This window comes from Notamacropus eugenii, chromosome 3 (genome assembly GCF_028372415.1).
Source record: "Notamacropus eugenii isolate mMacEug1 chromosome 3, mMacEug1.pri_v2, whole genome shotgun sequence".
Lineage (NCBI taxonomy): Eukaryota > Metazoa > Chordata > Mammalia > Diprotodontia > Macropodidae > Notamacropus > Notamacropus eugenii.
Genome location: NC_092874.1, coordinates 327,498,209 through 327,514,634, shown reverse-complemented (window position 1 = coordinate 327,514,634; position 16,426 = coordinate 327,498,209).

Sequence of the window (16,426 nt, the reverse complement as noted above, 5' to 3'; positions counted from 1 at the left end):
AATTCTCAGCCTGGCACAATCTGTTTTCAACCTACCTTTCAGTCCTATTTTATATAACTTTACGCCTTACAATGTAACTGGTCTCCTTATTGTTTCCTGTATGTGACATCTCCACCATCCGTGCCTTTGCACAGGCTGTCCTCAGTTCTGAAACGTATTCAGGTCTCTCCTCCTAGCAGTAGAATCTCTCACTTTCTTAAAAAATAAAGTTCAAGTACTATCTGCCAGAGACCATTCATCACTGGCTTTTTGTTTCTCTCTCTCTCTCTCTCTCTCTCTCCCCACACACACACATACATACATGTGTATGTGTGTTATGTGTGTACGTGTTTAGTTCTTACTTCTCCATGAATATTATATATCCACCCCCATCCCATCCCCTCCCAGGGAATGTTTTTTGTATACTTAATGTCTAAAGAGAAGCAGGGTCTAATGAATAGAGAGTTGTCCACAAAGTCAGAAGGCTCTAAGTTTCAGTCCCTGAAATGACAAAAGGCTATGTGACCCTGGGCAAATCATTTAACCTCTCAGTTCTCTAGACAATTCTCTAAAACTACCAGCTGCAGAGACCTGAATACTTAAGTAATGTTTACTGAAATGAACTGTTGCAATTACCCAACTTCTATCAGAAACATTATTGCTGGGTGGTAGAAAAAGGAGGTATGGTTATGAAGTAAAAATGTCAAGGAATTTTTATTGCATCTGTTTCAAGAATTCCCTCACCAAGGTCAATGGCAACCTTTCTGTAACTCTGTAGATAAGTGATAGAGAGTTGCCTGAATCTCAGAGAAAATAAGTCATTTGACTATGTTCACATAGCCAGTAAATGTCATAAGTGTTTTCTGAACCCATGATTTCCTGACTACACTGCCAGCAAGCTATTTATATTATGCAACTTTGCCAACTCTGCATTACAAGCCATGAATTCTAAACCACACAGTGTATTCTCTCAGTTCTAGCTAGCTAGCTCCATTGGCCTACCTAGTGTGTTTGTCCTTTGTTGCCAAAGACCATGCCATCAGAGAAATGATAACATGACTTGCACTTGACTTTTTTTGAGTGAAGGAGGGCCATGCGGGTCACCAGCCTCACTTCTCCTAAAGAGCCTTCTGAATCCAGTGACCAGACATTCATCAGGATGACTGGAGATGACCCAGGATGAGGCAATTGGGGTTAAGTGACTTGACCAAGGTCACACTGCTAGTGAGTGTCAAGTGTCTGAGTGAGATTTGAACTCAGGCCCTCCTGACTCCTGCACTGGTGTTCTATTCACTACACCATCTAGCTGCCCCAGCCTTGCCTAGTGCTTTGACCTTTTTGGGGACAACTTTAGCATTGTCAAGTGGATATAGTTTTATTAGCAGAAATATTAGAGATGTAAGTACCATAGGGTATTTCCATCTGATTTACAGTTGAAATCTTTTACACACATGTGCACACACACTCACACACACACACACGCACATTCCCTTCTGTTAGAATCTGAGCTTGTTGAGATCAGACACTATCTTGGTTTTCTATTTGTCTCTCCAGGGCTTGTTTAATTGTTGTTTTTTTTTCATTCATTCATTCGGGCAGTGACCAAGAGACTGGTTCCGACCAAAGGTAATTGTCTACTTCCCTTGTGACCAATTAATCAACAGTCGTACTATATACTAAGTACTGTGCTTTGTGCTTAGATACAAAGATGAAAGTGCAGCAGCCCCTGCCCTCAAAGAGTTTACATTCTAACTAAGGAGACAACATGTCCAGAGAAAGGCACGTACACAATATATACAAAGTAGATACAAAGTAACCTTGGAGGAGAGGAAAAACAGTAACTAGGAAACCAAGTAAGATCTTGTGCAGAAAGCAGTGCCTTGTCTGAAGGAAATCAGGGTTTTCAAGAGGCAGAAATAAGGTATTCCAGGAACAAGGGACAGCTGATGCAAAAAAATAGCGATATCATTTGTGAGGAGCACTAAGAATACCAGTATAGCTGGGCTGTAAATGCTTTGGAGAGGAGTAATGTGTAAAAAAGGCTAGAAAGGTAGGATGCAGCCAGCTTGTGAAGAGTTTTAAATACTAAACAGGGGAGCATATATTTGATACTAAAGGCAATAGATAAAAACTGGAGTTAATTGACATAGTAAGAAATGCACTTTCAGGAAGTTACTTTGGTGGCTGCGTAAAGAATGGATTGGAGAGAGGAGAGAATAGAGGCAGGAAGACCAAGTAAGAGGCTAGTGGGACAGTCCAGGTGAAAGAGACAGCATGGGGGTAATAGCTGTATGAGTAGAAAGAAGAGATGCGCAAGAGATGTCATAAAGCAATATTTGGCATCTAATTAGATATATAGGTGAAGAGCCTGAGGAGTGAAAGATGATGCAAAGGTCTCAAACCTGGTAATTGGAAGGATGGTGGTGGTGTTATTAAGTCTTGTCCAACTCTCCATGATGTGATTTTGGGGTTTTCCTGGCAAAGATATTGGAGTAGTTTGCCATTTATTTCTCCAGCTCATTTTACAAATGAGAAACTGAGGCAAACAGGACTAAGTGACTTGCCCAAGGTCACATAGCTAGTAAGTTTCTGAGACAAGAATTAAACTCATGAAGATGAGTATTCCTGATTTCAAAGCCAGCATTCTATCCATTGTACCACCTACCTGCCAAAGATGGTGATATGCTCAGCTGTAATAGGGAAGTTTGGAAGAGGGTTAGGTTCTGTTTTGCTCATGTGGAATACAAAAAAATAATGAGTTCTGTTTTGAATGTGTTCAATTTGAAATGCCTATGGGACAAAAAGATTAGAGCTGGAGATAGTGCCCTGGGAGTCATCTGCATAGAGATGACACTTGCATTCATGGGAACTGATGAGAGAGTGAGAGTTAAGTGAGAGAGTCCAAAAAGAAAAAAGAATGGTCATGATATGGATGATGACTCAGAATGTAGACTTGGCCTCTGGTCTCTTTTTCAAGTCTGTTCCCTCTATTTAAATGTATGTTTTTGTTAATTCTAATACTAAAGTCCCATACCAATGTCTTATGCTGTTGTAGAGGTAACTTTTGGTTCTAGAAGACTACCGCTTTTTCAGTTCAGGTTCAAGAAGCTTCCAACAAGCTTGAAGAGCTTGGAGTATGGTCTCAGTGGTCTGTTTTCCAAAAACTCCCTAGCTATATTTGGAAGAGGTCATCACCAACTTGGTTGCAATCTGATGGATGTGTTTGGATAGAATCCAAAATACTCCATAATCTATAAATATAACTGTTGCTATTCAGTTCATTTTTTAGGGTTTTGTTGACAAAGATACTTGCCATTTCCTTTTTCAGCTCATTTTCCAGATGAGAAAACTAAGGCAAACAGGGTTAAGTGACTTACCCAGGGTCACCCAGCTAATAAATGTCTGAGGACAGATTTAAACTCTTGTCTTCCTGGCTCCAGGTCTGGCATGCCATCTACTATGTCACCTAGCTACCTTCTATGATATAATCTGTTAAATCATGGAAGGTTTGTGATTTGCATTGGTAGGGAGAGAGTATCTGTACCACCGAAGAGACAGGCATCTATAGAAAATGGGTGGTATATGGGAAAATTTTCCCTTTTTCTCAGCACTGATGATGGGTGCCTTGTACCACCAGTTATTTATTATTCTTTATGTATTAAGTATAAGCACTTTAGAGTAAGTATACTTCTAATCAAATACAGTGTTCTGAACTATAATCCATATATAGTTTGTGCTTCCTTCTCCTTCTCCTTCTCTTGGACATATACACTGAACTTGTAGTCAAAAAAACCTGGGTTCAACTGCTAACTTTGATCTTGGCCATTTCACTTCACACTGAATGTTTTCTTGCAGTCATGTAAAATGGGAGAAATGGTTGTAAACAGGGTTTTGTAAATGGGAGCATTTATGTATACTGTAAAGTTTACAAGTGCAAATGTTAACTTTTGTTACTATAATTCAGTATTTCAAAATTCTATGGTTTCATGTGTACAGGACTCAGGAGTGGGGAACCTGTGGTCTTGAGGCCACATGTTTCCCTCTAGGTCCTTGGGTGCAGCCTTTTGACTGAGTCCAAGTTTTACAGAACATATCCTTTTATTAGGGGGATTTGTTCTGTGAAATTTGGATTCAGTCAAAGGGCCACACTAGAGGACTTAGAGGGCCACACATGGCCTCAAGGTCAGAGGTTCCCAGTCCCCTGGACTACTACCACCAAGACAGAAAATGCCACTGTGACTAAGTGAAAAATAATGAAAAGCTGCATCAACAGAAAAAAATCATTTCCTATTGGCCAATCTTCAGTGAAGAACCTCTATAAATTTATTTAGAATGGTCCTTAGGCAATAATGGAAAAGGACTATAATAATAGCTGATAGATGCATACTGTTTTAAGGTTTGCAAAGCACTGACTATATTTTATCTCATTTAATCCACATTACAAACCTATAAGGTAGTTACTGTAGGTATTATTACTCCTGTTTTACAGACTCATAGGAGTTGTGACTTGCCCATCAAATTTTTGCAGTGTCAGAGGAAAGAGTAATTCTTATGTCTTTCTGAAACCAAGTCCATGTAACACCATTGCAATACCCATAGCAGCTACTATGAATATGCATGTGTAAATTCCTAAAATGTAAATAACTGTCTTCCTCAAAGACAAAATCAAGATATTTATTCAGATACCAGAAAGCCAAATCCACCATAGTAACAAGGAAATTTATACACATCACCAATCTAGAGAGCACTGGCATCCCAAAGTCTTCTCTTCATTAGGCCTCCCCACAAACTAGCTCCGCTAAGTGAAATTCCTTCCTCTCTCACTCAGGCTAGCTCCTCTGCCTTAGCACTATCTCACTCTCAGCTCTGCCTCTCACTTCCAAACTCTGCCTCACTCTCACTTCCTGCTCCACCCTTCCTGCTCCACCCCATCAGCAAGCTCCTCCCATCATGCCATGTGACTCAGGCTCCATGTAACTCAACCTGTGGGCTGGGTCAAAACTCAAAGCAGATCACATGGGCCTTTTAAGAGGCAGGGAAGATCTTCAAATTCCCTAAACATTACAGCACATCCTTCTATTACACCATGCTGACTTTATAGACATAGTTACTAGGCTCATACTGAAAGCCTTTCCAACTTGGTGGAACATGCTGGACTTTGTGTCCCACTTGCATAGTTTTTGGGGACCCATAGTGAGTAATAAGTAGGACTTTGGAAGAGGTGACTATTATTTTGACTGTAATCTATTTATATGGTCTAATAACATGCTTATTTTCTCTTCATACTGTTGCCTCTGATCTCCTCAATGCAGCCAAGAAATAAAGATTATTCAACATTCCCATGTGTTTCCTGCTTTTACATCTTTCCTAATGTGGTTTTCTATAATAACATCCTACTTCTCTTCTTAAGACAAAGCTCCAATTTCACTTCCTTCAGGAAGTTTTTCTTAATCTGCTTTCAACTAGAACAAATTTTCCCTTGTCTGATCTCACTACTTTTTACTCCTCACACAGCTACCATGCTTTAATCTGTATTGTACTTATCTATGTATCCAAAAATAAATGTGTTTCATTTTCTCCTACTAGATTATACACATATGGATAGGAACCATATCTTATTTACTTTTTTCTCTCCCCTAGAATCTAGCACAGTACCTTGTTGAATAGTAGACACTAAATAATACACTCTCTAACCTTGTTAGACCTTTACTAATCAGAACTATGCAGCTAGCATTGTATCTGGGGGCTAGGGATGCTGTGTGGTAGTTCTGTACCTAAATATAAAAGAATTCTAGATTATAAAATAGAATATAGAGATATAGAAAGAATATATCACTTCCCACAGAAGTGATTGTTTGACTCAGACCTTTAAAATGGACTGGGTAGACTTGACTACTCAAAATATCTTCAGAGTTCTTTTACACAAAATCAAATACCCACAAAAATCCAATCTATGACCATGATTAATTGTGTTGCTTGTTTGTTTCTTCTGCAACTTTCTTTCTGGGGTGTACTGGATCAAGACTGAACTAGATATAGTTGCTCATTTTTCAACGCGAGCCTTTACTATTTAGAAATGGGCAAATGTTACAACGTAGGTTGTGATTTATTGTTTTGTTCCTTTCTAGACTTAAGAAAGTGATACAGAGAATACAGTAGTTCAGATTATACCTAAAAGTGTATACTGTGTACACTGCTGTTGATTTGTTTTGGTTTCTTTTTTCTAGAGATTTGGTTGTCAAAAATTTATCACCACACCTTTCTTTCTGATTCTTGTTGGGCATTATTCTAATACCATTGTAATTAAAGTGAAACTAGTTAGGCAACCAATCTACTATGTCTTCAACTTGGATGAGGTTCTCAATAAAATGAAAACTAATACAAGATTCCCCTCTTCAGGGTTCTTAAAATCTGCTGAGAAAGAAAGACTATCATGAAACAATTAGCATTGCTGAGAGTTTGTAACTCAACATAATGGGCTGACTTGGAGAAAGCCTTTGAGAGGCACCCTGCTAGAATGGAAAGAAAGTTGAACTTGAACTCAAGAGAATTGGTTTCCAGTATTGTGTCACTAATGAGATGTGTGCGTATAAATACCACAACTTCTTTTGGGCCCCTCCTACCTTATCTTTCTTTTTTTTTTTTAATTTTTATTTTTTATTTTTTATTTTTTAATTTTGTAATGTTTAACAATCACTGCCATACAATTGTGATTTTATCCCTCTCCACCTACTCCCCACTACCCCCCTCCCTCCCCACGACTGCATACAATTCTGTATAGATTCTACATATACTTTCCTATTGAGTATATTTTCACTATAGTCATGCTATGTAGTCAGACTAAGATAAATGAAAGAAATCGTATAACAAATCAGAACATGATACACAAACACATACACATACACAAACATGATCTGCTACAATATGTGAGTGACTTCCATATTTCTCTCTCTGAGTGTGGCAGGCATTTTGCCTTGAGATCCTCCATTGGGATTTTTTTTTTTTTTGGTAAGAATTTCTTGTGTTATTACAAAAATCTAAGTCTACCAGAAAAAACTCTCACACACTGTGGTTGTTGCTGTGCATAAAGTTCTCCTGGTTCTGCTCCTTTCACTCAGCATCAGGTCATATAAGTCCTTCCAGGCCTCTCTGAAGTCTTCTTGTTCATCATTTCTTATGGCACAATAGTACTCCATTACATTCATATACCATAATTTATTCAGCCATTCCCCAATTGATGGACATCCCCTTGACTTCCAGTTTTTGGCAACTACATAGAGTGCTGCTATAAATATTTTTGTACATGTGGGACCCTTTCCCATTTTTATGGTCTCTTGGGGATATAGTCCTAGTAGCGATATTGCTGGGTCAAAGGGTATGCACATTTTTGTAGCCCGTTGGGCATAGTTCCAAATTGCTCTCCAGAATGGTTGGATGCGCTCGCAGCTCCACCAACAATGAATTAGTGTTCCAACTTTCCCACATCCTCTCCAGCATTTATCATTTTCTTGTTCTGTCATGTTTGCCAATCTTATAGGTGTGATGTGGTACCTCAGAGCTGTTTTGATTTGCATCTCTCTAACCAATAGTGATTTAGAGCATTTTTTCATATGATTATAGATAGCTTTAATTTCTTCCTCTGAAAATTGCCTGTTCATATCCTTTGACCATTTATCAATTGGGGAATGACTTGTATGATTATACATTTGGATCAGTTCTCTATATATTCTAGAAATGAGGCCTTTATCCCCGAGCTTAGCTGTAAAACTTCTTTCCCAATTTACTACATCCCTCCGGATTTTGGTTGCATTGGGTTTGGTTGTGCAAAAACTTCTCAGTTTAATGTAATCAAAGTTATCCATTTTGCATTTCATAATGCATTCTATCTCTCCTTTAGTAAAGAATTCTTCCCTTCTCCATAGATCTGATAAATACACTATTCCTTGCTTCTCCAGTTTATTCATGGTATCAATCTTTATACCTAAATCATGTACCCATTTGGACTTTATTCTTGTGTACGGTTTCAGGTATGGGTCTATGCCTAATTTCCGCCACACTGTTATCCAGTTTTCCCAGCAATTTTTGTCAAACAATGTGTTCTTATCCCAGAAGCTGGGGTCCTTGGGTTTATCAAACAGAAGGTTGCTATATTCCTTGCCTACTGCATCTTGAGTGTACCTTATCTTTCAAAGGAGAAAGGTAGGTAGAACCATGAAGATTCAGATTCAAATACTATCACATTTATTAACTATGTGGCCATGGGCAAGTCAATTAACCTACTTCAACTCACTGCCTAACCCGTAAAATTATAATAATCATAATACCTATTTCACAGGGTTATTTGAGGATTAAATAAGATAAAGTAAATATAAGGATTTAGCAAGAGTATCTACTACAATCCCTTGACATATGAGATGGGTTGGTCTTTTTTTTTTTTTTTTGGTATTGAAACTGACCTAGAGATTTAATTGACTCATAGGACTAAGGTTCAGGTCATTCATATAGCTTCCTGCTTTGATTCAGTATAAAAAGCTATGAGGAGTTGTAGCTGAACCTTGAGGCTTCCAAATGGCAGATCAGCAGTATTGATCAGGAAGTTGTACTTAACTGAATCTACTCGACCCTTGAAACTTCTCCTCTTCTAAATGTCATTTCATGATATAGCTAAGTACATCTCTTTTGTTTAACTGTTAAATGAACTACTGAGTGTCCCATTTTTTACAATCTCAAACCTGAGATACCATCTTGACCTAGTCAGCTGTGGCCTATCACATTATAGGTAATACATTACCACCACGCCGCTAAAAACCCAACACACAGATCATCTGTATTCTGGAAAGAAATATTGACATATATGAGTTACTGCAGAGATAAGTTTCAGCCATCTGGATGACAGATGGATAACAAGTACAAGAAGAACAAAAACTGCCAACCCTCTTATTTACTTCTGGAATAAGCACACTCTTCCAAGTCCATAATGGGTTTTTCTGGCCCCATATCAGCCTTCTCTGATACAGTATACAGGTGAGGATGATTCTCTGTCTACCAGACAATTTGAGGTTAGATTATTCCTATAATCATAATCAAAATTGAAAGAATTTCTTATTGGTGAGGCCTCCATTCTTCAAATGTTCTTGAAGATCTAAAAGCACTAAGTACTTAGGCAGTGCATTCCTGAGTGGTTGGATATTCTTAGTGTCAACTGGACAGAATGCACTAATCTCACTCACAGACAATCTTTTCTCCACTCATGATTCATCATTTTCCATATACTCATGTTTGGTCATTGGAGTAACAGATTTGGTAAATTGTCTCAGCAATTTATCCTAAATCTATCCTAAAATTTTATCTAAATCTCTCTTATGAACATTTTAAATTAAAATGGGCAATATACAAACATAGGGGCAGGAAAGTCTATGATGAGGTAGTTCTCATAAGTAACCCAAAGATAATAGTGATAGGTAACATTGGGAGGTGCCAGTTATTTCAGGATGAACAATCTATTCAGCTTGGACAACTGGTTGGTTGGTGGTTGTAGTTCATTCTTGAAGAAAATTAAAATGACATCTCTCTGATAGAGTCAAATTACAGTACATCCTACTGTGGCTGATCAGAATAATATGAGTTCAGAATCCTTTAGCACAGGTCAGGCACAAACAGGCCATGTGAACATTTAGGGTGGATTCTCTAAATTTGTGCATCTCCTATTTCTTTTGAGCTACTGCAATTCTGCTTTGCTCATAGAGTGCAGCACCCTCTCTGATGAGGGCATGACATGCTGAACCATCCTGTCTCAGTGTTTCCCAAGTCAGACAATCAATTCCAAAGTTCTTAAGAGAGACCTTGTATTGCTTTTTCTGACTGCCATGTGAGCACTTGCCCTGCGTGAGTTCTCCATGAGTCTTTTTGACAAGTGTACATTTGGCATTTGAAAATATAGCCAGCCCATAAGAGATGCTTTCTCTGCACTGGAGTTTGAGTGCTTGACAATTTGGTTCCAGAAAGGAGCCTCCTGATGGGTCTGCCTCAGTACTCTTCCCACTCTAGTCCATCTTCCACTCATCCACAAAAATGATTTTCCTAAAGTACAGATCTGATGATATCTCCCCCTTCCCCACCCACTCAATAAACTCCAGTGGGCTCCCAATCATCTCAAGTATCAAATATGAAATCCTCTCTTTGGCATTCATTCAGAGGCCTTTATAACCTAGCCCTCTCCTACCTTCCCAGTCTTCTTTCACCATATTCTTTGATCCAGTGATTCTGAATTCCTTGTTGTTTCATGAACATGATACTCCATCTCTCAGCTCTAGACATTTTCTCTGACTGTCCCCTATGCCTGAAATGCTCTCCCTCCTCATCTCTACCTTCTGGTTTCCTTTGAGTCCCACCCGAAAGCCCATCTTTTACATGAGGCCTTTCCCAACCCCTTTTAGTTCTAGTGCCTTCCCATTTTTAATTGTTTCCCATTTATCCTATGTGTAGCTTGCTTGTACATATTTGTTTCCTTGTTGTCTTTCCCTTTAAATGGTGAGGGTAAGAACTATCTTTTACTCTTGTTATGTATATACCCAGTGCTTAGCACTGTTCCTGCTACATAGTAGGCTACTTACTAAATGTTTATTGACTGACAATAGGAGTGGCTTTTTTTTTTCATTGAGAGACTCCAAAGGAAAGTGTGGGAAAGAAGGGTATTAGACTGATTACCAGATTGAAGGTCTACCAAGCTGTTGTGCTGACCTCATTGTTCAATGCCTGTGAAACCTGGTACCATGCCAAGAAACTGAATCACTTCCACTTGAATAATCTTAGGAAGATTCTGAAGATCACATGGCAGGTGATGTCCTTTCTCAAACTAAATTGCCAGGCATACAGACTCTACTACGGAGAACACAACTCCAATGGTTTGGCCATGTTGTTCAAATGCCAAACATATACTTGAAAAAGATTCTTTTATGTATAACTCACATGGGGCAAGTGCTCACATGGTGGACAGAGAAAACAATGTGAGGACACTCTCAAGGTCTCTCTTAAGAACTTTGAAATTGATTGTCTGACGTTGGAGATACTAGGACAGAATGGCCCAACATGGCTTGCTTTCATCAGAGAAAGTGCTGTGCTCTATGAGCAAAGCAGAATTACAGTGGCTCAAAAGAAACACGAGATGCACAAATTTAGAGAATCCATCCCCAAAAGTTCACATGGACTGTTTGTGCCTGACCTGTGGCAGAGCATTCTAAGTTCATATTGTTCTGGTGAACCACAGTTGGATGCATTGTAATTTGACTCTAATATAGTGAAGTCATTTTGGTCCTCTTTGAGAACCAAAAACATATAACAACCGAACATAGGATTAGATATGGATCTTGAAGGATGAGTAGGATTTCTATAGGCAGAGAAAAATGGGGAATGTGTATTTCTGGTAGGAGAGTGTGGCATAATAATGTTCACACAGTTGAAAAGGAAATTTGTGGCCTTACCTACCCTGTTTCCAATTATTAGCATTTCTCTTTTGCTTAAATTTTTTAATGAGCAGCATCTACATTAGCTTTTAATTTAAAGTTGACAGTTACCACAAATTTGAATTCCTGGGAAATGACATGATGTTTTAAGACATGACTAATTTTAATAGTAGCTAAAAATTAGTATGTACAGCTAGATTTGTAAAACATAATTCTTGTTATCTAAACATCAAAACATCAACTTGATGTTTGGGGTTGGGAGTGGGGGATTCCTTCCCTTCCAGTTCAGCACTTTGATGTTTAGAGCATGATCAGCTAATTCAGACCTTTGATTCATCAAATGTAATAATTAAGAAAACATAAATACTTTCCTGTTGAGAGGAAAAGGAAAGGGAAAAAATGATATCTGGACAAACCCAACCAGACACAATTCCGTTCTACACATCAGTATGCATGAGGAGATTTGGCTTCTCTTTCCTGCTGAAATCAATATAGCTTAGAAACAGTTTTCTCCCTTTATTTAGTCTCTCCCTGAAGAGGCTTGATTCTCTTAAGTTCTCTTCACAGGAGTCCCTCTGATCTCTGGGTTGGCCCTCTATCAGCTAGGTTCTATAATCCTCTGGCAAGTGAAAGACCTCACAAGGATTGGGAGATCTAAAATTTACCCACATACTCTTTATTCTAACACCTTCGTGGATTTTAAAATCCTTACAATTGCAATTGGACCTGATAGAAACCTCATCATCATCATCATCATCATCCTCATCCTCATCCTCATCCTCATCCTCGTCCTCATCCTCATCCTCATCCTCATCACACCTGCTATATGCCAGGCACTGTGATGTTTATAACCACTCTAAGAGGCAGATGTTATCATTACCCCCACTTTATAGTTGAGAAAACTGAGACAAAAATAAGTGACCTATTCAGGGTCACACAGGTAGTGAATGTCTGAGGCTAGATTTTAATTTGGATCTTCCTGACTAGAAGCCCAGCATTCTATGCACTATACCACCTTACCTAGCTCTATTTCTGTGTTACAGAGGTCTAGTTAAACCAAGTTAGGCCAAATATTCCAATACTCAGGACAGGATAAGAAGAAAAAAGTTTGAAATGGTGAATTTTCACACACATACCCCCCTCAACACCCTTTTAAACTTTTTGTTCCATGACTACAGTGGATATCTCGTCCAGTATGCATGAATTTGCCTTTCAACAGGCTTCAGGCAACTGTCCTTGTCTTTTACTTTAGATGTTTGCCTTTTGGGTTTTTTCTTGGCTTGTTTTTGTTTCTGACTAGTGTTCAAAAAAAATCTAATGCATGATTTTCCCCAGGGTTGGGAGATTAGATGAGAGACAGATATAAATTTCCACAGCAAACTGTAACAGGCTAAAAAGCCTCCTAATAAAATTTAGGCTAAACCTCTCTTACTAACATTTTAAATTAAAATGGGCAACATACAAGCCATTATTATAAAATATACAACCTCAAAGAGAACTTTAAAATGAAAATTAGATCAAAGAATTTCCAAGGGAAATATTAGCAATACAAACTATCACTATATGAAACTAAATCGTCTGTTATTTGATCCCAAACATATTGTAAAATAAATTTATCATCTGAGAAGACACTACAACAGTTTTAACTTAGAATAAGGTATTTTTAATGCCAAAACACTGTTTCTAATCTAAATAGTCTGAATCTGAATCTGAATAAAACTATAATAAGCAATTATTGAAAAAAGCTAGTTTCTTAATATGTCATAATTTAGAATGAGAAATAAATTAATACTTTATCAAAAGTACTTTTTAATTAATTAAAAGTAATTCTAAGATAGCTAGGAGGCACAGTGCATTTAGAGTGGTGGGCCTGGATTAAAGAAGACCTGAGTTCAAATCCAACTTCAGACACTTTCTAACTGTGCGATGCTGGACAAGTTGTTTAACCCTGTTTGCCTCAGTTGCCTCATATGTAAAATGATCTGGAGAAAGAAATCACAAACGAATCCATTATCTTTGCCAAGAAAACCCCAAAAGGTGTCATGAAAAGTCAAATATAACAGAATAATAACAAAAAAATAATTCTGCTTTCTATAAAATATTATTTCAAAATAATATTAGCCCTATTTTGATTTTAGTCCCACATATTAGTAGCACATAGTACTCTGGCAGAAGAGAGTTACTACCCTAGAAAATGACAATATTTCAGTGAACTGAGTAATTTTTTGTTTTTCATTTGTAGGAACTGGTCTCACAGGATACAGAAATTTTCATCAGTGATTCATCTAGTATATCACCCTGTCTTTGATAAAAACCTAAACTAGTGTAAATGAAAAACCCACAAAACCCTTGCAAATTGTTTGATTATTCCTTGTATGAAATATCTTCTGCCCAAATAATGCCCAGGAGGGAAACCAATAGGCCTTGCTATTTTTGTCCTTTCTAATGTAACTGTAACACCAGCATCAATAGCATCTCCCAAAGAGATCAGAGATACTGTTATTATACATGTAAGAGTCAATGGAATCTTAGATAGCTACAGTTTAACTGTCATTATTTGAAGAATCTGTTAGGAGACTGACATTTTATCTGTGATTAACTTGAGAGAATGTTAATTGTGATACATTGAAAGAAACTGAGAGAACAAAGAGAACGGACTAAGAATTTTGTTCTTAAGAAAACTTTTTAACTCATCTTGCAAAGCAACTTGAAGAGAATTATGAAGAGGCTTTACTTGCTCTCTGGAAAAGGGTGAATGAATGATGGGAATGTGTTTCCAGAACTGAGAAGTGAACAGTAATAGTGATGGTTAAAAGTAACACTTACCGTGGTCCTTCTCACAACAGATACTAGTTATCTGTATCTGTTTTATTATTGTCACATTATTAATAAGTTGTATAGCCAGTAACTTTGATGTTTATTTAAACCTTGGAGATGAGGGCAGAATCAGGATAGTGGAAGGAAAGATCACAACTACCAAATCTTCTCCTATAAAATGACTACAGAAAACAGCAAACAGAATTCTAAGTGGGAAAAGTCACAGTGAGTAATATTTACAGCCCAGGCAGCTGAAAAAAATAGAGAGATCTGTGGACACTGCTGTGGGGGCTACCTGGAAGAAAAGCATAGTAGAAGCAGCTTCTATTGTGTGCTGTGGGGCAGCAGCAGCTTCCAGGGACAGCAAGAGGAATGAACACCAGGTCAGAAAGAGATCCCAGAGGAACCATTGTATTAGCACTTTGGTACCATTTAGGAGCTTTGTCACTCATTACCCAGTTCCTGATCACAGTTCCAGGGCAGAGTAGTCACAGTTATGAGGGAACAGAGGTCCTAAAGACCAGAGCAGACAAGGAGGGCAGTGACCAGATCTCTCTCTCTCCCCAGATCACACCACATTAAAAGCACCAAAAACTTATATAAAGTGTGAAAATAGGACATGAAAAAAATTGGAAAGCTCAGACCAGTCACCCTCCCACCCCCTCCCCGAGGTGAGCGAAGTCCATCTCTAATCTAAAGTCCAAAGTCAAGAAGTAGGCTGAAAAAAATGAGTAAACAACAATAAAAGAATCTTACCATAAAAAGGCTACTATGGTAAGAGAGAAGATAAAGACACAAACTCAGAAGAAAACAATTACTTGAAAATATCTCAAAGAAAAATACAGATTGGACACAAGCCCAACAAGAATTCCTAGAAGCACTTCTAAAATTGCTTTAAAAATCAAGTAAGAGTAGTAAAGGAAAATTTGGAAAAAGAAATGAGAGCTATGCTAAACATTATTGATTAGAGAAATGTAAATCAAAACAACTCGGAGGCACATACCACATCACACCTATCAGATTGGCTAATATGACAAAACAGGAAAATGACAAATGTTGGAGAAGATGTGGGAAAATTGGAACATTAATGCATTGTTGGTGGAGTTGTGAATTGATGCAACCATTCTAGAGAGCAATTTGGAATTATGCCCAAAGGGCTATAAAACTGTGCATACCCTTTGACCTAGCAATACCACTTCTAGGTCTGTATATCAAAGAGATCATGAAAATGGAAAAGGGTCCTACATGTACAAAAATATTTACAGCAGCTCTTTTTATGATGCCCAAGAATTAGAAATTGAGGGGATGTCCATGGCTGAATAAGTTATGGAACATGAATATAACGGAATACTATTGTGCTATAAAAAATGATGGGCAGGCTGATTTTGGAAAAACCTGGAAGTTGGAACACTAATTCATTGTTGGTGGAGCTGTGAGCTGATCCAACCATTCTGGAGACCAGTTTGGAACTATGCTCAAAGGGCTACAAAAATGTACATACCCTTTGACCCAGCAATTTCACTTTTAGGACTATATCCAAAAGAGATCATAAAAATGGGAATGAGTTCTACATACACAAAAATATTTATAGCAGCTCTCTTTGTGATGGACAAGAACTGGAAAACAAGAGGATGTTTATCAATTGGGGAATGGCTGAACAAGTTGTGGTATATGAATGTAATGGAATACTATTGTGCTATAAGAAATGATGAACAGGAAGACTTCAGAGAGGCCTGGAAGGACTTATATGAACTGATGCTGAGTGAAAGGAGCAGAACCAGGAGAACTTTGCACACAGCAACAACTACATGGTGTGAGGAATTTTTCTGTTAGGCTTAGCCCTTCACAGCAATGCAAGGACTTAAAAAAAATCCCCAATGGACTCTTGAGACAAAATGCCTTCCACATCCAGAGAAAGAACTATGCAATTGGATTGACGAATGAAGCAGATCATTTTCTCTTATGTTATGTTTTGTTTTGCTTTTCATGGCTTCTCCCATTCATTTTAATTCTTTTATGCAACATGAATAAGGTGAAAATGTATTTAATAAGAATGTATGTGTAGAATCTATATAAGATTGCAAGCTGTTTTGGGGAGGGAGGGAGGGAAAGGGGAAGAAGGGGGAGGGAGGGAGAAAAATATCTAAGATATATGCCTTACTCTTATT